Raw genomic sequence first — 27647 nt, forward strand, 5'->3', positions numbered from 1 at the left:
TTTTACATTAATTCAATTTTCCCTCCTGCTGTTCTAGGAAAATCTGAATTAAAAAGCCTGGTGCTGCTCAAGGGCAGTTAATAGCACTGAGATGACAAAAGATCTTAGAACAGCTGACAAAGGGAACTGGGCCCTGGTTCAAAGTCACGGCAGGAAGAATGTGCCCTGTGCAGCTTGTGCTTTCTGCATGAAGAATGAAAAGATTTCCATCACCCGGGATAATGCAATTAAAAAGTACACCACTGGAATCCACCCCATGCCACCTTGTTCAAAATTGGGCCTCAAACCTAGGGGCCCAACTGAAATTTGAAGCTTACACATCTTGATCCGCAGGGAAGGAGAGGGGGAATTTGGTCTGCTTCCTTGTGTAGACAGGTGCCTGTTATCAGAACGGAGGGACATATGTTCATTGCCTATGGTAAAAAAATTATTAGAGTACTCAGGATGGGTGGATACAGAGAGACATGCTAATGTCAGAGGAGAAGCTAATTAAAAGCAGGGTCTCAGGTCTCTTCCTCCTTTCCACTCAGTGTTTCTGCTCTATACTGTACACACACAATTTCACATGCACAGAGAAAGGAAAGCGACCATCTCTAATTGCCCCAAAATGACATAATTTTTGTTGTGGAGAGGGCTGCTTTGTCCAGGTGGAAATGGCTTTCCTGATTAGTGTGCTCACACAGACTCTCTGGGGTCTGGTGTACAGCTGGGATTTTTTTCTTTCTAATCTTATTGAGGAGAGTACAATTCAGGGTGCTGATTCCTGAAACAAGGAAGTAATCTTTTAGGCAATTGCTATGACATTGGATTGGCAAGAGCACCCAGAAGAGGGGAAGGCCTCTCTCACTAACCAGAGCCCCATGTGATGAAACAGTATAGGGGTAAGCATGGCTGCGCTCTGTCACATGGTTTTATGTGTCTCACCAGCAATCTTTAAACTCAACTGCTTTGCTGCAGGATGCTCACTGCAAAATTTACACTTATTCTGACTCCTGATATGTGTACAGCACATACATTCCATTCGGAAGTCAGGCTGAATGATCAAGCTTATATCAGTGGGCACTGTGCTGCAGTTGGCAGGGAAAGATTCACAGTGCTTGTTCTCATGAAGGCTTTAATGCAAAGGAACAACTTTACAGCATGCTTCTGTCCAATCACACATTTTCTCTATAAAATATGCATTTGGAAAGAGTAGAGGGACATGAGGAAGCTGGGTAAAATATATTCACACACACACATACACACATACAATTACGGCAATCAAAGAGGTTTGGTTACCATATAATGACAGTTAAAATGTACTGAGAGCTGCCTCTGTATCAGGTACTGTGCTAAGCTTTCGTGAGCTTGCTTTTTTTTCAACATTCACAATAAGCTTATAAGATAGGTCCTTTTATGGTGCCCGTTTTACAGATAAGAAAGCTGAGGCTGCCCTAGCTGGTTTGGCTCAGTGGATAGAGTGTTGGCCTGTGGACTGAAGAGTCCCGAGTTTGATTCCAGTCAAGCGCACATGCCGGGGTTGCAGCTCGATCCCCAGTAGGGGGTGTGCAGGAGGCAGCAGATCAATGATTCTCTCTTATCATTGATGTTTCTAACTCGCTCTCCCTCTCCCTTCCTCTCCGAAATCAATAAAAATATATTTAAAAAAGTAAGAAAGCTGAGGCTTAGAGAAATTAAAGACACATAGCTAGAAAGTGGCAGGGCCAGAATTCAGACTGGTCAATCTGTCTTTGGATTTGACCCAAGTCCTTAACCAAGATCCCCAAGCTGAGTGTTCAATCTGCACAGAGATAAATACAGATTCTTAATGATAGCCCATTTCAAGTTAGCAAAGCTAGACGAAAAAATGGCAACTTCTACAATTTGTTATAAATATGTTTTCTAGGTAAACCAAGTAATGGATCCTCCTAACCAGTCACCATTTATGTCTTTGCTTCTCTTTGTCTTACCTTATGCAGAGTAGCAGCTATGGGGCTTCTCAGTTGACAATGGTTCATATTTTCTTGAGAAAGGCACAGAGTTATAGACTGAAACTTAGAACATAGGGGGGCAATGTTTCAGTATATACAACTAAAAATGTACTTAGGAGGGAGGGCAGAGGGGGTGGAAGAAGGAGGGTGGAGAGAAATGATTTTTAAAAGGTGCAACTCCTTTGGGAAGAGTTTGTGCATCAGAATGAATGGTAAAGGTAGAAAGAAGGGCTACTTTAAAAGCTAATAATCTTCTCATCTACACTCTATTGGCAATTAATGACACACCACTACATAACATCTTTTTACTACTGTCTAGCATTACTGTCTTTAACTTTTATTGTTTAATTCTTCATGTATTATTGACCTATCTGTCTAACTATATGGTAAGTTCTTTGAGAGGGGGAAATTAAGTTTTTAAATCACTTTTAACCCCTGTAGACCTAATAAAAAACCTGGCCCATATATATCAGTTGATAAATATGTTTATGTTCATTTTCTCTTCTAGCTTGAAGTAACAAAAGGATTTTGATCTAAGACATACCAGAGGAGAAATCCTGCTTCTCCCATCTTTTGGCATTCAAGGCATTCCCATGGGGCCTATGTTAATCTAATCTCTCAAACCGAGTCTCTGAATCTGGAGGAAGAATGTAAAGTTAATGGAAGAATTTAGAAGTCATTCATGGCAGGGGCATACCATGGCATCAAGCAATGGCAGTAGAACTATCCGGTGCCCTGTCCTTGTAGACTGTTTCTTCCATCTGGCCTTCAGAGCCCCCTATGTTCTCATTTCCCAAACCTCCCAGGGATTCTGTGAACTGAATACCATCTTCCAAAAAGCTCCCTCTGTCTGTCTAAGATCAGCAGAACCAATTCCAGTTGCTTGCAACCCAGAACCTTGACTGGAGAACAGAGATAAAAAGATGGGTTAACTTATGGACATCAGAAGTTTTGAAGGATTCTATCCAAGATGTAACAAGAATGAATTTGAATTTTAACATTATTAAAAGTCCATTATAGTTTTCAAGCTATCTCCACAGGACTTGTTTGGTTTTTACAGCAACCAGAGAGGCAGATACTATCTATTATCTTTCTTTTTTGTACCAAAATGAGAATGCAATTGGGAGACTTCAAGTCATTGTTTTCCAATGAGAAACACCTAATTACTGCTTATGTCTATGCCTCCCTTGTCTTATCTTACTTTTTGTGCACTGCTCCTTCTATCACCCCATGTGGTGAGTGCAAAACCTGGTATATGGGAAGTGAGAGAGCAGATTTCAGGGCTACTGTCAGAAGTAGCAAGTTGTTTCAGCTTTGCACATACACTCACCTTCAGAAATTCTTATAAACTTTGTTCTCATACACACCACCATTTATTCAGAGGGTATATCCACATGAGAAAAAAGATAGAATTCCCAGAACACAGTAAGTCTGAAAATTCTTCTAAAAGCCCAAAGCTGCAGTTAGGAATTTACAGGTTCACACATTTATCTAACTGCAGAGACATGCACTCTCATTGGGGGAAAGTTTGAAGTTTGGAATCCTTAGATACCATACAACAACAAAAAGAGGTATATTAGTAAAAGGATTGAGCATGGCATTATGTAGCCCTCTGGGAAGTAGCAAAAAATTGATAGTTAAATCATAAGCTATGACTTGAGATCTGGAGACTACTTACTTTGTAGGATTATTATCAGGATTAAATCCAGTAGTCTATGGAAAGCTCTTAGCACAAGACCCAATATAGAGCAGATACTCTATGGTGTTCATTCTCTTCTTTTGTCTCCAGAGGCATTAGGGGGCAAGCAAGGACTTGTTTCCCAGATTGACAGGGGTCAGAGAAGACCTTAGCACAGAGATCCATGGTTCTAATCCAAGTTTGTCAGGCAAAGGCTATGGAGAGAGGCTGGAAGAATGCCCAGAGAGGCAGGGAGAAGGCAACAGCCATCTCTTCCCTAATTCTAAAGGCCAATCATGCTTATTTTCTTTGTAATAATTTACCTGGAACTTATATGACCTACTCAACCTTCAGGGGTGTTAGAAGAAATAAACTGGTGTGTCACTTGAAATAAAACACACAGAAATTATTTCATTTTTCATTTTTATATTTTTCTAAAAATCAAACTTTTTTTCAAGAAAAGACACAAAATACTTTAAAAATAAAGAGTATTTTTTTTCTATGAAACAAAATATTTTTCTAAAAGCAAATTTTATTTTCCCAAATATTTGACATGAACAAGCTATAAAATTCTGAAGGAGTTTAGTCAGCTGTGCAGATTGACTTTTGAAGTGTAAAATAAACCTTTACTTAACAGATGTCAGAACTGTGACTTTGAGAGATAATGACAGTTTTTATAGTAGGTTGGTGACAGAATTTCTAAGGAGAATGAATAAAGTTTTTGGTGCCAAGTCTGGAGAAAAATGACAACATGATTATTAACAATTGACTGAATTGAGGAAAGCAAAAATAAGTGTTTTAATTTGTTTGATTAGACAGCATAAATTGTTCCATAAATATCAGTAAAGTACATTTAACAAAAGGATAGGCTGCACCTACAGGTAAGAATTAGAGCAACTCAAAGACCCTTCATTCCTCCAAAATCTCCATGAATAAAGTTGATTTATAGTCATTTCAAAGGCTTCAGACAAGGAATTAAACAGCCAGGAAAGACTTTAAATAATGATATTCAGACCTATCCCCCAAGCAGCAAATAGAGAAGAGGATTCAATGCTGACACACTCATTCCAACTGGATGATATACGGTTAGCAGCCACTGCAATATTTAGTAAAATTGAAATTTTAAGCAAAATCAAATACCCTATTTCAGCATTTCACAATTTTCCCCTCAATCCAGCTTGCCTTCAACCAAGCAACTTCTGATGCAACTCAAGTTGCAAAGCCTCTTGGACTCCTCTGTTCTCCAGGCAGCTCTCTCCATGAATCTACAGAGCCCTGGTATAGTCTGCACTGCAGCATTGAGCATTGGCCTGCCATAGTCTCCTTGAGTCAGAATCCCTATATCTTGAGTTCCACTCTAGGCAACTTTCACTGCACTCTGTGGTGTCTCTCAGGAGATGATACACAGGGGATGACAGCTTCACACAGGGATCCTGCTCATTGCAGGAGAGGTGAGTTTTGGGAATAAAATAGATAACTTCACCTTTTCCTCAGTCTCCTTGACTATGCTTGATCTTTCCGATCTTACAACCGTGGTGCCAAAGGAATGAAAAGGGACCCATTAAAAGAGAACATTCTGATGAGTCCCATGAAAGGACAAAGTTGTGATTACTTGCTTGACTCCTTTCACTAATATTTATCCCCAGGATTAAGCAGGCCAGAGCCCCTCCTTGGACTCCAGCGGGGAGAGCAATGTTTGATTTAGTTCCCAAGTCACTATATATGTTGGTTTTGTGTCATAAGTTGGTCTTTCAGAGAAGGTACACAGCCTACTACTCCCTTTCCCCCTAAGTTATGAAAACATGGAAGGTTTCATCTACATCAGACAGTTTTGGGAACAAAGTAGACTGACAAATGGCAATAAATAATGTTTAATATATATAAAAATTTGATAAAACGTAAATTCTTGAAAAGTTTTTGTAGATTGTTGAGACATAACTTGCTATGTAATCATTAAGATAAAGTTATCAGAGGACTGGGTAATAAATACTGTAAAGTCATAAAATCCTAGTATTAACCATTGTCCTTAGAAAACTTCAAAAGTGTTTATATCTGCATTATAAACAACATTCCTGCTAATCATGCTTGTAATATATCACAGTAACACCAAATTTTAAAATTTTCTATCATTATTATTTATTTTTATAGTTTACAGGAGAGATCATCTTTGTATCCTAAGTACCTAAACACATTATTTGGAAAAGGCCAATGTGGCCAAGTCCAAAAAGACTGGCACTTCAAATTTGGTTGTGAACAAATTTACAAATTGGTTGCCTTCTTTAGGTTTAATTAAGCAATCATAATTCATTTCATCTCCTCTATTGAATAATTTAACTTCTTTAAAATAATTGTTAGTGGTTATCTTAAGAATTTACAACATATATTTTTAAATAATGTATGTCTAATTTTAAATAAATTATACTGCTTTATATATAAGAAAAGCACCTTATAATGATATACTTCCAGTCCCTCCCTCCTTTCTTTTTCAGTATTATAATAAATTTTACTTTTACATGTGCTGAAAAAATGCAATACATTACTATTTTTCTAAAAACAGTTATTTTTAAAGAAATTCATAAGAAGGAAAAGTAAGATATATTTTCTCTTATTTCTTTGTATAGATCCAAATTCTGACATCTATCATATTCCTTCTTCCTGAAGAAGTTCCTTTAACATTTTATATAGTAGGTCTGCCACCAAAGCATTAATTCCCTCAGTTTTTGTCAGTCTAAGAAAGTCTCACTTATTGTTCTTTAATCTTGTTTCTCCTTTATTTCTGAAGACTATTTTCACTGGATATAGAAATCTGGGTTGAGAGTTATCTTCAGCATGTTAAAAACATCATATCATTTTCTCCTTGCTTGTATGTTTTCTGATGAGAAGACTGCTGTAATTTTTATCCTTATTCTTCTGTAGGTAATGTGCCTTTTTCTTTATGGCTGCCTTCAAGATTTTCTTATTGTCTTTAGTCTTTAGAAGTTTGAATATGATATACCTATATGGTTTTGTGTGTTTACTTTTCTATGTATCCTATTTGATATTCTCTGAGATTTGTTAATATGCGGTTTGGTATTTGTTATTAGTTTTGAAAAATCCTCTGCTATTACTTCTTAAAATATTTCTTTAGCCCAATTTTCTTTCTCTCTTTCTGGGATTTTAATTATGCATATATTAGGTAATTTAATATTGTGTGAAACTCTTAGGTGCTATGTTCTGGTTCCTACCTGCCCCCAATTTTTGCTTTGTACTTCCATTTGGGGAATTTCGATTGATCTATATTAAAGTTCACTTATTCATTCATTTTCTATATCAAGCCTACTGATAAGCTCATGGAAGATAATCTTCATCTCTATTGTGTTCTTGTTTTCTAGCACTTCCATTTGATTCTTTCTTACAGTTTTCACCTCCTGCTGATATTACCTATATTATCTTTTTAAAAATTCTTTATTATTTAAAGTATTACATGACTCTCCTTTTTCCCCCCATTGACCTCTCCCCCACCACCCCACCCCAAGCACAAGCCCTCACCCCCCACTACTGGCTATATCCATTGGTTTTGCTCATATGCATGAATACAAGTCCTTTGATTGATCTCTTACCTCCTCTCCCCCATACACGCTCCCCCCCACCCCCGCCCTCGCTGCCTTCCCTCTGAAGTTTGATGGTCTGTTTGATGCTTCTATGTCTCTGCTTCTATTTTTGTTCATCAGTTTATGGTGTTCATTATATTCCACAAATGAGTGAGATCATGTGATACTTATCTTTCTCTGACTGGCTTATTTCGCTTAGCATAATGCTCTCTAGTTCCATCCATGCTGTTGCAAATTGTAAAACTTCCTTCTTTTTTATAGCAACGCAGAATTCCATTGTGTAGATGTACCAACATTTTCTAATCCACTCGCCTGCTGATGAGCACTTAGGCTGTTTCCAAATCTTAGCTATGGTAAATTGTGTTGCTATGAACATAGGGGTGCATATATCCTTTCTGACTGGTGTTTCTGTTTTCTTGGGATATATTCTTAGAAGTGGGATTACTGGGTCAAATGGAAGTTCCGTTTTTAATTTTTTGAGGAAATGCCATACTGTTCTCCACAGTGGCTGCACCAGTCAGCATTCCCACCAGCAGTGCAAGAGGGTTCTTTTTCCTCTGCATCCTCTCCAGCACTTGTTGTTTGTTGATGCCTACTAAGTAACAGTAGAATTATATTTCTCTCATGTCATTTTTAGGATTAACAGCAACAACATAAAAGGTTTCTGGGATGCTAATTTTGTAAAGAGGGACGTTAAATTTTATAAAAATAAATGAAATGACAATATTTTCAAGAAGTTCCATACACTCTAGTTCTGGTGCTCTGCCTTATAAAGACATGTTAACTTAGCGATGTTTGCCATTGCTTCTCACATTGCAAATGATTGAAATGTTGTTGCAGGAAAACTGTGCAGCAGGACCAACAGGTTCATCAGCCTGAGGGACTGTGCAGCCACTGCTTGTGGCCTCTGATTTTCCTAGCATTTTCACCTCCACAAATGAGCACCACAGTTTTCTAGCCCCCACTACATCTGTCATACAAGCTTCAGATCAGAGCATAGAATAGGGACAAATGCCACCCACTCAAGTGCACTTGATGCTCTACCAACTGTTAGCAAAATCATAGCCTGACTTTTACTTTCTCAGTCTCTCCATTCACACATTTCTAAAGGTAGATGACTGGTAAAGAACATTATTTTCCTGCCAAAATCCCCCTCCCCACAGTGCAAGAAGCTATTTGCTGTTATCTAGAGATAAACAGAGAACATAAAGAAAAATATGGGAATAGAAAAATGGGATTCATAGCACCAGAGGCCTGAAAATAAAGGAGGGAGGCCATCTCATCTATTCAGATAGATATAATATCATCTATTCACTCGTTTATTCATTCAACAGGTATTTATTGAGTAGACTGTGCACACAACTGATATTTAAATAGATAAGTATCAATAAAAATACTTAATAGTAAGGTACAGTTGAAGAGGCAACAATAAGTGACTAGTTTCATTATATTACATTACTAGTGATCCGGTGCACAAAATTTGTGCACATTAAAAGAGAATTAATTAGAGAAAATATTTTAATATTGCTATTTCCCTTTCTCTATAATAGAAGTGTCAGCGATGAAAGAAAATTAGTAAAATGTATATAAAAATCTTCCTCTTATCAGAGACTGGGGTGCACCATGGGAACCAGAGTCAAGTCCCCGCCTACCCATGTGCGCCTCGAAATCGCACAAGACCCAGACCCAGCCAGCCCCACCCCCATTGGGCTAGATCCAGACCCGGCCGGCCCCACCCCATCAAGCCCCACCAGGGGTGGGGCGTGGCCTCAGATCACCTGGCCTGGACCAGGGGGCGTGGTCTGAGGTCCCCCATCAAGCCCTGCCAGGGTGCAGCCTCAGGTCTCCTGTCCCGGGGCAGGGTGCATGGCCTGAGGTCCCCTGGCCCTGGCTGGGGCAGGAAGCACTCCTTGGGGTCCTGATCAAGCCCTGCCAGGCAGGGGACAACACCTCAGGTACCCGGTCCAGTACCAGGGTTGGGGGCATGGCCTCAGGTCCCCTGACCTGGGCCGGGGTGGGGGGCGCACCTTGAGGTTCCCCGTCAAGCCTCGTAGGCAGGGGCCACTGCCTGAGGTCCCCCGGCCTGGCACCAGGACGGGGGGCGCAGCCTGAGGCCCTCTGTCAGGCCCCACCAGGTGGGGGGCACAGTCTCAGGTCCCTGCTGATTGCTCGTTAAGGCTCCTTATGAGAACTCGGCCTCCGCTGTGGGCACAGCCATCTTGACCGTTATGGTGTGATGGTCAATTTGCATCTCTTTATTAGATAAGATTATATTAGAGGACCTCGATTATATGTGTTATTTTTACAGATTTGATATTCTTGTGTTCTTCCTATGATGAGTATTTCAGCATGAATAGGAAAGAATATATATGTGAGGATAGATAAAAAAGTCAACTTTCTTAGACCATAACTGCAAAGGCAGGGTTAAACACAGGTGCACCTGGCTGAGATGGGGGGAAGATTATAGGCTGAGGAGGTTACAGCCTTGGAGAAAGTAGATCAACCCCCACCCCTCTTCAGGGTCATTACAAAAACTCTCTTGGGTATATATCAAGATCTCAGTAAGACCCTGGGAAGCTATAATGACTTCCTACCTCCTATCTGGGTGGTGATCACTTATGTTTCAGGACCCCCTGGCTATTATGGACACCCAGTTTAATGATCAGCAAATGAGTTGATTTTTTGAGTAGATAACTGATACCTGGCAGATATGAAATCTGCTCATTTTAATATGAGTCCCAGGGAAATGAGTCCCAAGGCTTGCCCAGGGACACACAGCAGATGAGGAACAGTAGATATTTATAGTGTAGATTTCCTGAAGGCCAGCCTTTTCCAAAGGGCTCCTTCTCAGGGATCTTCTGAAAAACATGACCCAGCACCCTCTGCCAATTCAAGTGTGTTGTCTAAAAATAATTCTCCTGGATTCCAACTACAGGTAGGCCATTCTCTTCCTTATTCCTTAAGTCACATCCAGCATAACTGGAGTTGTGTCAGCTTGACAGCTGATTGTTGAATTCCAGCTGTTCCATCTGTGCAACTAGATGACATCACATTGGTTGCTTGATATTGGTTGGCCATGAGGGGAGGGTCTGCACTATAAAAACCAGTGCTGGAAAGATCATTGTCAAACATTTACCAGCACACCACTGATTACATCAGTTGCTAAATTTATAATTGGATGAAATATTCACTGCATCAATTTTGAACATTCATTCATTGGACCAACTCTTTCCAGCAGAAGCATGGTCTGAATATGACCACACTTATGAAATATTAACCATGAGTATTCTTTTCTCTTCCTGAGTCACCTCAAACATCCTGTGAATGGACTACTTGAATAATAATAAGAATACAAGTTAAAGTCAGCATTATCTTGAAGTCTTGGTCTTTAAAAGCTTAAGAATCTACTAAATATCCAAATGCTGTAAACAACTAGAATTTGAATGTTTGGGATCATAAGTGTTCAACTCAATGCCAGTTCTTTGCCTTCCCACAAATCTGAACCTGCAGCCCATTCCAGATTTGAAAAATGTGCCTTAGGGGAGGAAAAATGTGCCTAAGACCACGTGCTACTTCCCTCACCTGCCTCAGTACAATAACATGAACCACCCCAGAGAAAGAAGCTCAAATCCTGTTTACACAGAAGGTTTCTAGTTTTACTTGCTTTCTTAAAACAATTTAATGTAATTTTGGTTTATCATTTTATATACTAAGTTATCTTGAATCACTACATCTGCTAAATCAGATGATCTGCTCATTTTCTTCTGTATAGAAGGAATAACACTTTGAATTTACCATGAAATAGAAGTCTTGCAGGCAAATAGTAAGTAGTGGTGGGTGGCTTTTTAAGTCTGAGTGTTTTTCCAATTTGATTTACTTAATGGAGCTAATGGTTTGGTTCTATGATCAGTTGAACAATCTGGTAGCTAAAGTCATCATTAGATGTTTTCTTAGCTACCCCAATAATGACCCTTACATTGTTTTCCTTTATTTCCAATTACCTTTGAAAACATGTGGAATGTCAGAAGCCCTAATAGGAAACATGTATGAAATGATGTTTATGGGAAATCTTTTTTATACTAGTAGGTTTCATAAAGTCATCTTAAGTGTCGATAGAAAATAGTGAAACAAATTACAAAACAAAACACACACAGTGCAGGATCTAAGAAGAGGATTTTGTCTTGGAAAATACCAGAATCAACAGATACTAGAATGATTTAGAAATTCTTTACCTCAATCATTTCATGTTATGGTTGAGAAAAACAAGGCTGGAGATGGTAATTAACTTATAAAGATAACACAGCTAATAGGTGGCAGCTAAAATTAGAATCCACTTATTTTCCATTAAAACATATACTTGATGTAGCATAGTTGTCTTAAATTAGTGCTGGACAAAAGATTTAAAAGAGCAACTTTTAGTCATACCAATGAAAAAAGAAACTACTTACAACAATGCTACAAATGATTGCAGATGAACAATATGCATCTTTTTACAACACCCTCTAATTTTTAGGCTAGGCTACAGTTATTCGGAATTCCTGAAATTATCTGTGGTAACAAGTACTAATAAAAGTTATGTAATTCAAAGATAACATTGTCATAAAACTTATATAATGTAACTCGCTTACATCCATCTCTAGATTTGGCTCAAAATACTCAATGATCTTTCCATTGGAAATAACTGGCAGTGAAGACAAGTTTTTATTAGTTGTACAGTGTTGGATAATGAACAGTACTACCTTAATTTTGCAATATGCTGCTTTTGCTGGTGCTATTTTTATACAGTGGAGCAGTTGTCTTACAGGAAAATAAGGAACAGTCTAATAATAAAACATTCAACTTCATTGAAAAAATGATTAAAAAAAACACAAAAACAAACCCATATACTTCTTGTACTAGTCTATTAAAAACATGCTTTACTTAAGAGGCACTTACACTCTAAATTTCAAGTGGCTTAAGCCTTTTTTCCCACTTCCTATCCTCTCCTGTTCTCCCTCCTTCTCTCCCTCCCCCACCCCTCCTTCTCATAAACATAAATTATAATTCCTTTGCAATATCACTTTGAAAGCACTGAACTAGCTGCTGAGGATGGGAGGAACCATATCACTCCTGACAGTTTCTGATCTCAGTTTGCAGCTTGGTGAGGATGGTGTGTTGTATCACAGATGATGTAAGTGGTAAACAAGGAGAGAGAGAGAGAAGCGTTGCTGAGTGTGGGTTGAGTGTGAAAGCAACCACCTTTTGGGCTCTAAGATGGGCTATTAGTGTTATGATAAAGGCTGGAAACTCACAAGTGGGCAATTAATTCCCCATTGGGGTAATCAGTTTAGGGTATAATCCTCGGTTTCATAATTTTTTTCTGTGTAGTAAAATTCAGGGATGATGATTTTTGTTAAATTCACAAGAGAATGACTGACTGCACCTAACTGCATCTTGTTAAATTGCAACATGGAAAATCATTGCCATAGGGACTGGAATACCTGTCAGCTGGCCATCACATTCTCTACCCTGCAGGAAAACCTCTGTGCTGCTCAAACATGCATTATTTATCTTGTATGTCCAGCACTTGGTGTAATGTTTGTTACAATGAAGGTGCTGGAGAAATGTATAGTAAATAAATGGATAAATGAAAGGAGTACCCAAAGGCTGCTTGTTGAGAGAGTTGGATGGTTCTAAGAAAGAGTGTTAGCTCACAATCGTAAGTGTACATAGAGGCTATGAAGGATCTTCACTACATTCTGCATCCAATCAAGTCAGAAGCAATGACAAGGACACATATCTGGCCTTCCAAGGATGAGGGTCATACTGTGTATCATGGTGAAATCATTAAGACAGTACCTTCTTGTGAGGACAAGTGAAAACTTGGCAGCTGGTCCTCCTTGGCAATTTCCTACCCTCATCTCCTATCTCCATTTGAAACATCTCCAGCCTCTGTTATCTGAGGAAGCCCTCTCTTCTGTAGGAATTAATTCCAGAGTCCGCAGAACACCCATGTGAACTGAACTGAGCAGGATAGCTTCCTTCTTCACAAGTTCCTGGGATGATTGCAGCAGGCTGCTGGGGTGTGGTGGCAGTTGCTGAATTCCAAAATGACTGAATTCTTGCTGGTGGATGTTTTCCTCCAATCTACCCAAAGCATTAGGACAGCAAAATGAATTGCAGGTAGGTCATACTGGCTCATCCTCTGCCAGTGGTTCTTTTGAATTTTCTCTTTCCATTTAGAAGGTAAATTGACTAAGTAATTTATAGTTGAGTTTTTTCTGTTAATTTTAAAATTATGTACAATAATACTGACTTTTTTAGTACAGTTCTATGAATTTGAACATATGAATGAATCATGTAACCTCAACTACAATCAGGAAAGAGTTTAGTTACATTAGTTTCCCTAAACTCCCTCACACTGTCATTTTGTAGTCAGACAGCCTGCCCACCCCCCAACCTATGGCAATTGCTGATTTAGTCTCTGTCACTAGAATTTGTCTTTTCAAGAATGCTACATAAATTGAGTCATACCTTTGAGACTGGCTCCTTTCACTCAAACATAGTGCCTTCAATATTCATCTAAGTTGTTGCATGCATCAACAGTTCATGTTGAGTAATATTCCATTGTATGAATGTCAGGTGTCTTCCAGTGGCTGGACCATCTTCCTACCAGCAGTGTATGAGAATTCCAGTAGCACTTGCCAGCCCTTTGTATTGTTTGACATTGAAATAGGAATGTAATGCTCACTTGCTGTGGTTTTAATTTGTATTTTCTTAATGACTAATGATGTGGAGCATCTTTTTTCATGTGCATACTTGCCTTGACTATACCCTCTTTGGTGAAGTGTCCATGTGAGTATTTTGGGTTGTTTGCTTTATTATAGTTGAATTTTATGCATAGAGAAAATATTTTTAATTTTCACAAAGTCCAGTTATCACATTTTTATTCATTGCTGTCATGTGTAAAACTGCTCTTGGCCTAACTCCAGATCTTGAATATGTTCGCCTATGTTTTATTCTAAACATTTTCTAGTTTTACATTTTACTTTTATACCTATAATCCATTTGGGTTAAATGTTTTTAACCCAAGAATGAAGTCAAAGTTTACTTTTATTTTTTGCAAGTGAATGTCCAATTGTTTCAAACACATTTATTAAAAAGATTGTCCTTTTCCCATTGAATTGCCTTTGCTCCTTTGTCAAAGGTCAACAGGTCACATTTGTGTGTGTCTATTTCTAGACTCTCAATTCTGTCCCATTAATTAATATCTATTCTTTATCAATAACATACTGTCTTGATTACTATGGCTTTATAAAATCAGTTTTAAAATCATATTGTATGATAGCTTCAACTTTTCTTTTTAAATAACATTTTGACTATTTTAGTTCTTTTTTATTACCATATAAATTTTAGAGTCAACTTGTCCATGTATACATAATTCCCTGCTGGGATTTTTAGAGGAATTGCATTAAATCTGTTCATTAATTTATCTTTACTATGTTGACCCTTCTAATCCATGATCACGATATGTCTCTCCACTTATTTAGGTCTTTGATTTCTTTTCCTGGTGTTTTATGTTTTCTGCATGCACATCCTGCACACATTTTATTAGATTTATACCCAATCCCTCTATTTTATGAGCTATTATAAATTATATATTTTATTTATTTATTTCAGTTTCCAATTATCTGTTGTTTTTATGTAGAAACACAATTATTTTTTAATATTTATTTGTTGAAAGTGTTACAGATGTCCCCTATTTTCCCCTATTCACCCCCTCTACCCTGCTCCCACCACTTCCCCAGGCATTCACTGCACTATTGTCTGTGTCCATGGATTTTGCATATATGCATGTAAGTTCCATGGTTAATCTCTCCCCACACCCCTGCCCCCTTCCCTATGAAATACATCACTCTGTTCCATGCTTCAATGTCTCTGGCTCTGTTTGGTTCATCAGTTTATTTTGTTCATTAGATTCCACATATAAATGAGATCATGTCTTTTTCTGATTGGCTTATTTCACTTAGCATAATACTCTCCAGATCCCTCCATACCATCTCAAAGGGTAAGAGATCCTTCTTTTTTTTAAAGCTGCATAGTATTCCGTTGTGTAAAAGTACCACAGCTTTTTATCCACTCATCTATTGATGGGTATTTGGAATGTTTCCAGATCTTAACTATTGTAAATAATGCTGCTATGAACACAGGGGTGCAGATATTCTTTCTGATTGGTGTTTCAGGATTCTTAGGATATATTCCTAGAAGTGGGATCACTGGGTCCCACTTCTAGGAATATATGGCAGTACCATTTTGAATTTTTTGAGAAAACTCCACACTGTTTTCCATAGTGGTTGTACCAGTCTGCATTCCCATGAACAGTGTAAAAGGGTTTCTTTTTTCTCTACATCCTCACAAATACTTGTTGTTTGTTGATTTATTGATAGCCATTTTGTAAAGTGTGATTTGGTGCCTCATTGTCATTTTAATTTGCATCTCTCTGGTGATTAGTGATGTTGAGTCTTTTTTCCTGTCTCTTGGCCATTTATATGTCCTCTTTGAAGAAGTGTGGAGGGGGGAAAAGGTGAAGGGAGTCAATGGGGGAAAAATAGGGGACATCTGTAATATTTTCAACAATAAATATAAATTTAAAAAATTAATTCTGCATGCACATTTTGCATATGCTTTGTTAGATTTATAACAATAAATTAAAAAGCAAATTGCTTTTTTGTCTTTCTTTTGTTGAATTGTATGAGTATTTTATATATTTTGGATATTAACCCCTTATCAGATATATCATTGGCAAATATGTTCTCCCATACAGTGGGTTCCTTTTTCATTTTGATGCTGGTTTCCTTTGCTCTGCAGAAGCTTTTTAGTTGGATGTACTTCCATTTATTTATTTTTCCTTTGTTTCTCTTGCCCTAGGTGAAAATGTGAGATGGCTGATATTTTGCTGCCTATGTTACCTTCTAGGATATTATGGTTTCATGACTTACATTTAAATCTTTTATGCATTTTGAGTTTATTCTTATGTATGGTGTAAGTTGGTGGTCTAGTTTCATATTTTTGCATGTACCTATCCTATTTTCCTGGCATTATTTGTTGAAGAGACTGTTTTTACTCTATTGTATGCTCTTGCCTTCAATGTCAAATATAAATTGAGCATAATGGTTTGGGTAGATTTCTGAATTTGTGGAAACACAATTAATTTAGGGATATTGACCTTATCTCTTGAAATCTAGCCAAACTTATTTATTAGTTCTAAAAGTATTTTTGTGAATTTCTTGGGATTGTCTATAAATCCCTTGATATTTCTGATAAAAAATCTATAGTTACTTGCATTGTTGTTCCCCTATAAATAATTTAATGTTTTCCCTGGTTGCTTTCCTGTTCTTCATTTAGTTCTCAGAAGTTTGACTATGATGTATTTGTATGAATTTTTTTGCTATATCTAGTTTGGGGGGTCACTGAGTTTCTTGTCTTTCACCAAATTATGAAAGTTTTAGCCATTATTTCTGCAAAATATTTTTTTTCTGAATCTTACTTTTCTCCTTCTGGAATTCTGATGATATGCATATTAGAACTTTTGGCATTGTTTCATGCCCCCCAACCCTCTTCATTGTTTTTAACTTTTTTTTTTCTCTGTTGTTCAGATCAGATAATGTCTATCCTTCTGACATCAAGTGCACTAATTTTTTAGTCTGAGATAGTGTTTTTTTTGTTTTGTTTTGTTTTTTTTTTTTCATTTTGGCTATTATATTTAGCTAGAGGCCCAGTGCATGAAATCGTGAGTGGGTAGGGTCTCTAGGCCTAGCCTGTGATCAGGGCCATCTTCTACCTGCTGCCACCCACGCTGGTTCCCCATGGTTCCCCATTCGCCATCCAGTGATGGGAGCCTGTGGGCCCGGGGGAGGGACCAAGAGGTCTGCCTTCTGCCTGCTTGCCAGTCCCCAGTCCTGCCCCACTGCCACCCACCCCAGTTCCCCGTGGTTCCCCATTCACCATCCAGTGATCGAAGACTGCAGGCCTCAGGGGAGGGACCGAGAGGTGGTCAGTGCAGCTCCTAGTGACTGATTGTTACACCATTATGGTCACTGGGCTTTTATTATATAGGATAATTCTAAAGTTTTCATTGAACAGTTCTGAAGTTTTCATGATTTTTTAATATCTTCTCTTTCTTTGATGATATTTTCTATTTTAACTTTGTTTCAAGAATGTGGTTATTGTTCAACCATTTTTATAGTAGCTGCTTTAAAGTCTTTGTTAGAGAATCCAACATCTATGTAATCTCATTGTTGTATCCATTGTCTTTTTTCCATATAAGTTGATATTTTCCAGATTCTTTTTGTCACATAATTTTGAGTTTTATTCTGAATATGCTGAGTAATATGTCATGAAGCTTTGGATCTTGATTAAATTCTATGAAAAATTTTGAATTTTTTTGTTTCTGCAAACAAACATCTGATTTGGTTTGGTTATAACTATCCTCATTTGAATTGTCATTGCAACAGCAGTGCTACTGATTGGTTTTCAAAACCTCTGCAGTGCTCCTTAGACCTGTCACACATGTATACCACCTAGAGGCCAGTCTGGGACATTGGTGGTAGTTTATCCTTTAGCTGAACTCTCATCTCTCAAGGTCTACCTGCCTATGCTGTTTAGGTATAGATCCAGACATGATCAGCTGGTTGGCAGGGTGGGGCAGGGGTTCACAAACAACTTTAAAAGTTTGCTTCCCTGCCGAAACCGGTTTGGCTCAGTGGATAGGTCTGCGGACTGAAGGGTCCCAGGTTTGATTCTGGTCAAGGGCATGTACCTTGGTTGCGGGCACATCCCTGGTGGGGGAGTGTGCAGGAGGCAGCTGGTCGATGTTTCTCTCTCATCGATATTTCTAACTCTCTATCCCTCTCCCTTCCTCTCTGTAAAAAATCAATAAAATATATTTAAAAAAAAAAGTTTGCTTCTGTAAGCTGCTTCTTCTCTATAACCACCACAGTACTTTACACTTCCCTGTGCTCTCCTTTTCACTCCTCCAGCAAGGAAGTGGGAGCTGAAGTTACCTCACCCTACTATGCACTTCCTGTGACTATGCCTGTATCCGCCCACACACTGGCATAAAAAATGCAATTAGCTATTGTAAAAAAAAACATAAAAAAAGCAATTAGGATTGCCCCTCCCTTCTTCGGATCACAGTTCCCTCTCTCAGGGTTTTAGATTCTTGCACAACCCTGTTTCCCAAACCACCACTGCAAACAGTAGGATGGCTTTGGGGCTAAGGTGTGAGGAAACAGATAAAGCATAAAAACAAAGAAGATAAAAAGAATAACAGGATTTCCCCAACTCTCTCTGAAAGTTAAGGGTTCCCCTCATGCTCTCAGATCCAGAACTGGAGGTCTTCTTCTGGAGTTCTCTGTGTCAGCCTCCAGAGCTCCACTTCCGGTTTCAGGCTGCACTGAGTTCAGGCCAGGTACACCAAATAAGAGGTAAAATGGCAAACTTGCCACCAGTTCAGTGGCACATGGAATTCGGACATGGTCCCAAATTTGTCAGCTCCTGTTTACTTTGCAAAGTTCTCAAACAGCTGCCAAATTATACAATAGGGTGGAAAGTACTTCCTCCATCTCAAGGAGCTGGAACCTTGCTGGTGGATTTTTAAGTCTGATTCTCAAAGGAAAGGCTAATGACTGACTATGGCCCTGAATCCAATAGATTCAATATTGAGGACACTTGTTTGAACACTTCTATCCTAATATATAAAAACCCTGGGTCCATCACATCCACAAGGACTGGAGGCTCGACTAACCAGAAGTCAGTCCTGCAGTCACAGTGGCCCAGCACTGACTGCTGAGGGGGCTGCAAATCAGGCTGGGAGAGAGGCCTGAAGAGCGAAGCAGGGTCTGATCCATAGCCTCTGTGGCAGCTGTTGATTAGCACTTACTTCTCTCTTTCTCTATGGGCCTGGCCAGCAGCCACACCTCCATTTCTCTCCAGGCCTCCACCAGCCCCACCTTTCTGATCAGGCCCCATTGATAGGCCCAGAGATGCAGACTGGCATAGAAACCAACCAATCAGAACCAAATCTGGGTGAACTGTGAGGAGCCAATGGCTGCCTAGGAGGCAGAGCTTCTGACACTGACTGGCATAGAAACCGACCAATCAGAACCAAATTGGCCAGCAGAGGCAGGCAGTTGGGGGCAAGATCATGCCTGCAGGGGAGGGCAGTTGGGGGCGAGATCAGGCTGGCAGGGGTGGGCAGTTAGGGGTGATCAGGCAGGTAGAGGCAGTTGGGATAATCAGGCTGGCAGGGAAGGAAAGTTGGGGGCAAGATCAGGCCAGCAGGGGAGTGGTTAGGGGCAATCAGGCAGGCAGGCAGGCAAGTGGTTAGGAGCCAGCAGTCCCGTATTGTGACTGGAATGTCCGACTGCCGGTTTATACTGGCAGTTGGACATCCTCCGCGGCATCCCAGATTGGAAACAGTGCAAGCTGGGCTGAGGGACACCCCCCACCAGTGCACAAATTTCATGTACCAGGCCTCTAGTTTTTATATATTTTCAAACTTCAAGAAAAGTTGTAAGTTGTAAGAATAGTAAGAATAGTACAAGAAACTCATAATCTTTACTCAGACTTATTAAATGTTTTACATTTTGTCCCATCTGTTATATCATTCTCCCTCTTCCTCCTCCTCCTCCTCCTCCTCCTCCTCCTCCTCCTCCTCCTCCTCCTCCTCCTCCTCCTTCTTCTTCTTCTTCTTCTTCTTCTTCTTCTTCTTCTTCTTCTTCTTCTTCTCTCTCTCTCTCTCTCTCTCTCTCTCTCTCTCTCTCTCTCTCTCTCTTTCTCTCTCTCCATATAGACAGTTAATTTCCCCCCCTGGGTCATTGAAGACTAAGTTGGAGACATTATGTATTTCCTAAGAACAGAGAACATACTCTGACCTAACAATAGTACACTATCAAAGTGAAGGAATTTAAAATTGCCACAATGCCATTGTTTAACCCACAGTCCATATTTAAATTTCAAGATCATGCATTTCATTTAGTTTTTGTTTCTTTAGTATCCTTAATCAGGAACAGTTTTTTAGTCTTTTTTCGCCTGTCTTGAGCTTGACTTTTTAAAGAATACCAGTTAATATTTTGTAGACATCCTTCAATTTGAGTTTACTGATATTTTCTCATACTTAGTTTCCGTCTATGAATTTTTAGTAGGAATACCACAAAAGTGATGTTGTGTCCTTCTCAATGAATCATAGCAGCAGTCTCTTGCTGTCAATTTGTCCAAATATTTGTTTTATAACTTAAGGTAGCATTGACCAGGCTTATGCATCAAAAACTAATAGTGTTTCTTCCCCAGAACAAGTTTAGAGGAATGGTGGAGGCTTGCTCTTGTGAAACTTCTTTCTCTTGCTTTGTTTATGTTAGTGGTTGTTTTGACCTAACATCTAGGGAACACATTACTTGCAATCTGCCTGGAATAAAAACAAGCCCTGGATATACTCTTTTGCTGTGTGCTTGCTATTCCCAGCTGAGAGCTGTGCCGATGCCTGGGTAGCAGTGGGTCTCTTCCCACCACCATCTGGGCAACCACCCATAATTCTGCATTCCTGTGGTGCCCAAATGAATGGAGACTGACCAGCTCGGTGAGTGGAAAGGAAAAGATTTGCAGTATGACCTGGCCCCAATTTTCATGGGAAAAAAGTCTATCTTAAATCTTACTTCTGGTTCTCAAAATAGTCCACTGAAAAAAATGTGTGTGTGTTTTTTTTAAATCAATTTTAGCCACAGAACCATTCAAGAGAGTTCACTTCCTGAAAGCACTCACAACCCCACCCCTCAGCCTCTGCTGCTATGTAGTGTCTGATCTTGCACAAGCTGTAGATGAGTTGAGACAAGTAATCAATATTTCACTTATATATTTATAACTCCACTGTAATGCAAGTCTGACAAAGTAAATGTCCATTAAGGAAAAAGAAAAAGAAAAAAAAAAGAAATTTGCACCAGGGCATTTCACATGGCTTCCTGCATGTATTTGCACTAACGAATTGAGGCCATGTCCTCAAAGAGTTCATTATATTCAGGTCAGTCCTGATTGAATGTGGTTCCATCTCACTGTGCACCTCAGCTATTAGTATCCAACTTCCAAAGTTACAGAAGGGAGATGAGGAAACAAATATAGCACTGAGTCTATGCCAGGTGAAGACTATTGTCTTAAGTTTCATTTCCCCAGCAGTTTAAAACATTTAAAGGATAAATTATGGATTAGATCTTTGTTCTGGTTTACTAGTCATAATATTTTGATATACTCCTTTCAGATACTTGAGGACTTCATCTCAGCACTGTAATAGCAAGTAGCTTGCATTCCTGGATTTTTCTAGATTTTTCTCTCAATGGAATCCAGACATATTACAAAGAAAGAAATATTTGACTTGTGGTAAGTGGAGGGGAGAATGATCCAGGGCTATGGAATACTTCCTCCAGTTCTTGCTGCTTGAGTGGCCAGAAGTTCCTTAGCACACATATGCAAGGTCTATGCAGACACACAAACTCATTTTCTCTCAGTTTAAGAAAAATGATGTGCCCTGGGCAAGACCATAGTGAGGATTTCCCTATCCAAAGTGGAGTATTTTGTCACCTTTCATGGTATTCTACTGCTTTAACTCTGGCTCTCACTTGTGATGCTACCCACTTTCATCATGAACAAATTTGCAATTTTTGGTATGTTTATAAAAGTTTATAGCCATAATCTGTTCTATTATTTCACCTTTTGTCTGGTATTCCTGTGATGCTTTCTTTTCTACACTCATCTTTGCCTTATATGTTCAGATTCACACTTCACTCTCCATTTCTCACCTTTCTTCCCTCAATATGTCTCTTATTAGAATTTCTTATTCTTTCCAGTCATCTGCTGGAGAGATGAAATACATTTGAAACAAGGCCCCAGTGACCTTGGGCTATATCTGTTTTGGAAAGGTCACTCAGTCCCAACCAGTCTGGGAGTTTGGCAGCAGACATGGGCAGGAAAAGGATGCCTCCTGAGGTGTCCTGAGAAATTGACCTACCACGTTTTTGGGTTAATCTTCATGTTTGATGGGGGCAGTCACATAAATGGAATCTAACTCCAAATTAGTTCTGAGGGCCTGGACTTCTCAGGCCCTAGTTAGAGAAAGGATTTGCACTAGTTAATGCAAATGCATGCAGAAAGGTGGCAAGAAAGAGAGTATGAGTCAGCGTTATTTCATCAGAATTTTCTCATCAACGTTATCTTTCAGAGCTCCAAGGAACTCTCCAGCTTCTCGCTTTTCTGTTTGTTCTTATTTTCTGTTTATTTATAATCTTAGACTCATGGCACTTTGAAGTTAACATGTACCTCAAAGCTGATCTAGTCTAGGCCCCTGTTTTAGTAGTTGAAAATGCACCTAAAGAGGACACAGGACCATGGAAAAGAATAATGGAAAAAATACAGGTTTTTAAGTAAGAGGGACTGGAGTTCATTTTGGCTCCAGTTATTTAATTTCTCTGAGCCTTAGTGACTCATCTGTAAAATGATATTGGTCACATGCAGTTTTAGAGGAATGAATAAGATAACATGATGAGCACCTGGGACAGTGGCTGGGATGTATTGGGCTCTGAATAACTAGTCACCTCCTTTCTTTTTTTCTCCAAAATTTTTTTTATTTCCTCCTTATTCTCTCCCCTTGTTCCCTTAAATGACTCTCAAGAAACTACCTTTCTTATTCTCTTGCTTCCCAGCTAGTTCTGTCTTTCTCCCTGTTTCTGTTCATAGTGAATTCACAATCCTACTTATAGCTCTTCTCTGGCTTTCACGTTCATCCATTCACCAGAGGTTTTTTGTTTTTTGGTTTATTTTTTTAATAGATTTTTTATTGATTTTAGAGAGGAAGGGAGAGGGAGCAAGAGAGAAACATCAATGATGAGAGAGAATCATTGAGCGGCTGCCTCTTGATGCCCCACACTGGGGATTGAGCCCACAACCTGGGCATGTGCCCTGACCAGGAATTGAATTTTAAATCTCCTGGTTTATAGTCCAATGCTCAACCATTGAGTGACACTGTTCAGGTACCAGAGGGTTTTTTTAAAGGCAACTGGAAGCATTTCTTGATTCCTACAACCCTCAGGCTCTTTCTCTCCCTTTGTGTTCCCATCTTACTTGCTGTTTCCATTACTCACATCATCTTTCCATCCTGGTATCACTGGTTCTCCTTGTGTGCATGTGTTGTACCTATTGAAGCTAGACTGGAAAATTCATGAGAGCTAGAACCACCCTATATATTATTTAGTTATTATTCCTTATTAGATCTCATGATTTTCTCCCTCACATGGTAGATACACAATTAATATTCATTAATGGATTAATGTATTCCTGTTACCCTTTCCAAAGACACCTTCTCCTGTAGCTTCTTTACCAAGGGGACACATAAACATGAAGTGAATATTTGGTTGCAACTTTACAGCTAATTAAATGTCTCTGAGTAAAACCACACTAAGTAAAGGGTGCAGTCCTTGACTTTGGTGTCCGGCAAACTCACACTGTCATGGCGAATGGTTATGGAGAGACCACTGCCTCTGCACGTTGGCTTCCTATATTTGCATCAGGGAAGCACAGAAGCTTGTGTCTGTAGTGATGAACTCTGCATTTCCTTCTTGGAGCAAAACTATTTCATATTTATCTGTGTGCCATCTCAGAGATGCATCCATTAGCAATGTAAAGGCCATATTAAGTCATCCAGGTTGTCCCCGGTTCCCCACTGTGCCTTTTCAGGCAGCTTCATCCCTTTCACTTGAAGCCCTTCAGATTGAATTTACAAATAGACTTTAAAAGGGATCACCTCAAGTTGAATTCCTGTGCTCAGTGAGATGTTAGCAATGTATTATTTGGGTTGTGTAAAATGGGAGTTTAGTGAGGTTAGTTTCTCCCTCCTCCCCACCTTAGGCTCATTATTGAAGAAAGTATGTGCAGACCTAGAACTTCTCATAATTCATCCTGCTTTCTACTTCTTTAGAGTCCGAGCTCATAAATCACTGTTTGTGATGACATAATCGGTTCCTAGGGGCATGTGGTGGTACTGCCAGCTGAGAATTACAGCTCCATACTCCAAGCAAACTTAAAGAGACTCATTCAAAGAGTTATAACCCATCCTTTGCTTCCTTTACTTGAGGAAGTATCAAGAGCTAATGTACCCAAACACATTCACAAGTGGGAGTAGCCACACATATCAAACTAAGAGAACTTGATGCTTATTTGGAAACACAAACTCCCCAAATTTTATGGGGACAACAGAAAATGAACATGCCCCACAAAGAAACAGAATTTGTCTATTAGAAAGTGCAAAATTAAAAAATATAAAATTAACAACGTTCTCAAATTAACACTGTTCTCTTTAGAGATCACTTAGCTTTGAAATACAGTCAAGAGTAATCTAATTTTTTATTTCTGCTTCCTTCCTGTCTTTATAGTGTTTGTGAATTGGTATCTCTATGACATATGTATATATTATGCATTTGAAAAAATTAAATAAAGAAAGTAAGAATTGTGGCACACTAGAATTCTAAGAACATTTAAAAGACTAAGTCCAATCCCTAATTTTAGAGATGAAGACACTGAGGTCCAAAAACATGTCTGAGAGCTGGATACTAAAGCAGGGGCAGTGTCATAGAAGCCGTGAGACCCAGGCTCTCAGGCCCAGCCCAGCATTCCACGTGCCATGCTACTGAGGTACACATTAGCCAAACATCAGACGGACAGACAGTTCCATTCATGTTGGCACATTCCCTTCAGGGGTTTTGAGAATTTTAGTATTAGAAAAAGCTTGTGTAAGTATTCTTATTTCAAACTCAGGAAATGGAAACAACATTGAAAAGTATTTAAGTTCTCTAAATAGAACATTGAAATGATTCTAACGTTACTGTCCTCATTTTTAAAATGAGAGGGTTGCCCGGCCCTCCACCTATGAACCAGGAGGTCGCAGTTTGATTCCTGGTCAGGGCACATGCCTGGGTTGCAGGCTCAACCCCCAGTGTGGGGCATGCAGGAGGCAACCATTTAATGATTCTCATCATTGATGTTACTCTTTTTCTCTCCCTCTCACTTCCTCTCTGAAATCAATGAAAATATTAAAATGAGAGGGTTAACCATATGATTCTTGAGTCCTCTCCAGCTTGAATACTCAAGAATTCTAAATATTGCTCCTTAACAATCCTGAACCTTCAATTATCACAATTATAAAACAGAGCTAACTGTATTTAAGAGGACAATGGTGACAGTTAAAAAGAGGATACATAGAAAGTACATTTAATTCCTTCAATAAAAAAAAACAGTGTAAGAATAAACAGTAAACCACTTACAGCAACTCAAAAATAACAGGAACTATAGAACATAATCAACTCTGGATTAAATTGTATGGATTATTATTTCTTGGAGGGTTATTTCTAATAAATGTTCAATTTCAGGTTGATTCCCTGCCACTCAGCATGCATCAGGATAGTCAGATGAACTAAAAAAACACTAGCCACTTTGATATTTAACAAAAATAGCTATTATTAAAAAAGTAATTTGTTGTATTTTGAAAATATAAATGCCAGAACTATGGTTTAATAGCATTTTTCTTGCTGTTTGGAGTATTTACCTAACAGTGTCCTCCATTAGCAAAGATAAGGAAGGGCAATTATAATATACTAGAGGCCCGGTGCACAAAATTTGTGCACGGGGGGGGGGGTGTCCCTCAGCCCAGCCTGCACCCTCTCCAATCTGGGACCCCATTACGGGAAGTCGGACATCCCTCTCACAATCCAGGATTGTTGGCTCCCAACCACTTGCCTGCCTGCCAGCGTGATCACCCCCTAACCACTCCCCTGCCAGCCTGATCAACGCCTAACTGCTCCCCTCCTGGCCCAATTGCCACTAACTGCCCTCCCCTGCTGGCCTGGTCACCCCCAACTGTCCTCCTCTGCTGGCCAGGTCACCCCTAACTGCCCTCCCCTGCAGGCCTGATAGCCCCCAACTGCCCTCCCTTTCAGGCCTGGTCCCTCCCAACTGCCCTCCCCTGCAGGTCTGGGTCCCCCCCAACTATTCTCCCTTGCAGGCCTGTTCACCCCCAACTGCCCTCTCTTTCAGGCCTGGTCCCTCCCAACTGCCCTCTCCTGCAGGCCTGGTCGCCCCCAACTGCCTTCCCTTTCAGGCCTGGTCCTTCCCAACTGCTCTCCCCTGTCAGCCTGATTGCCCCTAACTGCTCTCCCTTGCTGGCCTGATTGTCCCCTAATTTCTTGCTCCCCTGCGCTGGCCTGATCACACCCCTAATTGCTTGCTCACCCTTGCCTACTTGATCTCACCCCTAACTGCTTGCTCCCCCTCGCCAGCCTGATCTCACCTCTAACTGCTTGCTCCTCCGCTGGCATGATCGCCCCTAACTGCTTGCTCCCCTGCAGGCCTGATCGCCCCTAACCGCCTCTGCCTCGGCCCCCACCACCGTGGCTTTGTCCGGAAGGAAATTGGACATCCAGAGGATGTCCAGTAGACCCTGTCTAATGACCATATTACCCTTTTAATAGTATAGATTACGTTCAATTCTGCACTTCTCTTTAAAGGGAATATAAAGAAATGGACACCTTTTTGAAGTGGAGCAACCAGACTTGAAAGAAACCATGTTGTCTGAGGAATAGTTAAGGGAGAGATGATAGACTCAGTGGGAATATGTCAGGAGTCTTCAAATATCTGAAGCATTGTCATGTGGAAGAATGACTCTCATTATGTTACTTGGCTTTAGTAACACTGAAGGACAAATTTTAGCTTATTATAAGGAAACTAGAGGCCTGGTACATGAAATTCGTGCACTGAAGCGTGCACAGTTGCGGGAGGTCCCCCAGCCTGGCCTGTGCCTTCTTGCGGTCTGAGACCCCGCCAGGGGATTGGGCCTAAGCCAGCAGTCATACATCCTTCTTGCAGTCCGGGGTTCTCGCAGTCCGAGACCCCTCGCTCCTTACCACCTGCCTGCAGCGGAGGAGGGAGAGGCTCCTGACACCACCACTGCACTTGCCAGCCATGAGCCCGGCTTCTGGATGCTCCTTAGAGCTGCCATAGAGGGGCTTCTGGCTGAGTGGCACTCCCCCTGTGGCAGTGCACTGACCACCAGGGGGCAACTTCTGCATTGAGTGTCTGCCCCCTGGTTGTCAGCACCATAGCAACATAGCAACCAGTTGTTCTGCCGGTCGTTCCACCATTCGGTCGATTTGCGTATTAGGGTTTTATTATATAGGACTAGAGGCTCGGTGCACGAAATTCATGCATGGAGGGGGGTTGTCCCTCAGCCCAGCCTGTACCCTCTCCAATCTGGGACCCCTTGAGGGATGTCCGACTGCCCGTTTAGGCCCGATTCGGGATCGGGCTTAAACGGGTAGTCGGACATCCCTCTCACAATCC

Source organism: Cnephaeus nilssonii, assembly GCF_951640355.1.
Source record: "Cnephaeus nilssonii genome assembly, chromosome: 4".
Lineage (NCBI taxonomy): Eukaryota > Metazoa > Chordata > Mammalia > Chiroptera > Vespertilionidae > Cnephaeus > Cnephaeus nilssonii.